The 2610-nt window shown below is 38.7% G+C and overlaps 1 pseudogene; it reads left to right on the top strand.

The window, feature by feature from the left end:
• The first annotated feature begins 216 nt into the window (after window positions 1-216).
• Window positions 217-316, top strand: LOC127133862 (uncharacterized; annotated as a pseudogene).
• Window positions 317-2610: the final 2294 nt, after the last annotated feature.

Genomic DNA, 2610 nt, shown 5'->3' with positions numbered 1-2610 from the left:
TTACTTATCTCGTACATGCCAGTTTTCGGTTGAGGTTTTTCCACCGTTGTTCTCTCGGTTCCCCACTGATAGTGGTTTTGGGCCATGCTCTCGATAAGCTGGTAAGCATCAGCATAAGGTTTGTTCATTAGTGCACCACCTGCAGCGGCGTCTATTGTTAACCTTGTGTTGTATAAGAGACCATTATAAAATGTGTGAATTACTAACCAGTCTTCCAAACCATGGTGTGGGCAAAGTCTCATCATGTCTTTGTATCTTTCCCATGCTTCGAAAAGAGACTCGTTGTCTTTCTGTTTAAATCCGTTTATCTGGGCTCTTAACATAGCTGTTTTGCTTGGCGGAAAATATCGGGCAAGAAAAACTTTCTTCAACTCGTTCCATGTGGTGACTGAGTTGGAAGGAAGAGATTGAAGCCATCTTCTAGCGCTATCTCTTAAGGAGAAAGGAAAAAGACGAAGTCGAATTGCCTCTGAAGTGACACCATTAGCTTTAACAGTATCAGCGTATTGAACAAATACGGATAAATGAAGGTTTGGATCTTCGGTAAGATTTCCAGAGAATTGGTTTTGTTGCACAGCCTGCAACAGCGAAGGTTTGAGTTCGAAGTTGTTTGCTTCGATTGCGGGCGGAGCAATACTTGAATGCGGTTCATCTTGCGATGGAGCGGCGTAATCTCTAAGAGCACGAGCTGGTTCTGCCATCTCGGTTAAAGAAGGAAGATCTTTGAGATCAGGAAAGTCTATAGGAGGGAGATTGTTTTCAGCACGATATTCCCGAATTCGTCGTAAGACTCGGAGATATAGTTCGATATCGTTGATTCGTAGATAGAGCGGTTCGCCTTGTGAGCGAGTGCGTGGCATACAAATCAACGAAAGAAAGAATAGAAGAAAAAGAAACCTTAGTCTCTACAGCGTAACGGAAGAGTTACGATATCGATTAAATAAAAGTCCCCGGCAACGGCGCCAAAAACTTGATCGCTCGACTGTGTGAGTCGAGAATGGGGTACAAACTGCAAGTGCACAGTTCTATCGCGTAGTTTTAAAAGATATCGATCCCACAGGGACTTATGAATCGATGTACCGTTATCTAAGGTTACTATGTAAATCTAAGGTGAAAATGTTTGATTGTTTGGGGAAAAACTAAAGGCTAAACTAAGATCTAGATTAAATATTAATAAAACGGATATCGGTATGTAGTTCGTCAAAACTAGGGAATCAAGTCTTTGTCGGTTTCTTGGTTTTAAAGTAAATCGTTTCAGTTAACTTTATTGGTTAAAGGTTTTATCTCAAACTCTCGCTCTGTTGAATAAACCATGATTTTATATTAATGTAGCTGTCACTTATAATTAAGTCAAAAACCATATTTTGAAAGCAATAAAGTTGCAGAAACTCTTTTTAAGAAAACACTGACCGTTTTAAACACCCTTATCTCAAACTCTCGCTCTGTTGACTTAGGTTATACAATTAAATCCAAATGCTTAACTCTCGTCCTCACATTCAATCTTTAAAAATACTTTTTGGAAAAGGTCAGAATTTAATTAACTCTAAAACTTGCTCTCGCCCTGATCTAGAATTAATGCCTAACTTACACTGTCCAGTTAAAACCTCAAACTCTCGCTCTATTGATTTTAACTTCTTTATGTCCTTTACTTTTGTAAAAAATCTTGTTATTAAACCTGTAAGTTGAGACCGTAAAAAGATTGATTTCAATTTTAAGTTTAAATAGACCGACTCAGTCTTGATCCCTTATTCTGCTTACTTTACATACCGATATCTAGGCGAATTAGCCAGACATGCTAAATAAACAAGAATACATATCATGCATAAACAGACTCATTCCAGGCAGATAATGTAGATAAATAATAAAACAAAATATTAAATAATGATTAAAGAACCTGAATGCGTAATACAACAGTCTTGAACACTCCACCACAAGCCGGTAGGATTTGTTCTTCGATTCTTCAATTAAACAATAAATTAAACCAAGGAAATAAAACTGGAATCTAACGTAAGGTTAGATCCGGTAAAAAGTTGCACAATAGTTTCCGGTGTAGAAACTATTATGCGAAAAATATCTAAATGCTAAAAAGGGAAAGGTAAATTGCAAGGGAAAAAGAATGTAGAACTTGCAAAAGAAATAAATAAAATAAACAATGTTAAGTTGCTGGAAAAGAAAAATTAAGCAAAAGCGTGAAAAGAAAATTGGCAAAGCTTCGACAAACGAGCGTGGAAAAACCGAGGAGCCCTTTTAGGTTTTAGAGATAGCTATTTATATTGGTGCTGGTAACTGCTTTCCGTTTCTCAAGTTCTTCAACGTGGCTAAATGCACGGTGTGGATGTAGGACACAAACTCCTCAACGTCTCTTCTTCAAGTCTTCTGAGGGCGTTACTTGCGCCAAAAAATTAGTGGAACGGTGTGACGCTCGTCACACCATGTGTGACGTTCGTCACAAGGCTGCTTTGCGTGACGCTCGTCACGCACCCTGTGACGTCCGTCACAGGCACAACATTGGTGACTTGTGCGCTTTGGGCTGGGCTTTGGCATTTGGTTCCTTTTCTCTCCTTTTTGCACCTCCTTTTCTTCCATTTTCACTTGTTCTTCAAAATAGAC

This window comes from Lathyrus oleraceus, chromosome 3, assembly GCF_024323335.1.
Source record: "Lathyrus oleraceus cultivar Zhongwan6 chromosome 3, CAAS_Psat_ZW6_1.0, whole genome shotgun sequence".
NCBI classification, from domain to species: Eukaryota; Viridiplantae; Streptophyta; class Magnoliopsida; order Fabales; family Fabaceae; genus Lathyrus; species Lathyrus oleraceus.
This window is presented reverse-complemented; position numbering and strand designations above follow the sequence as displayed.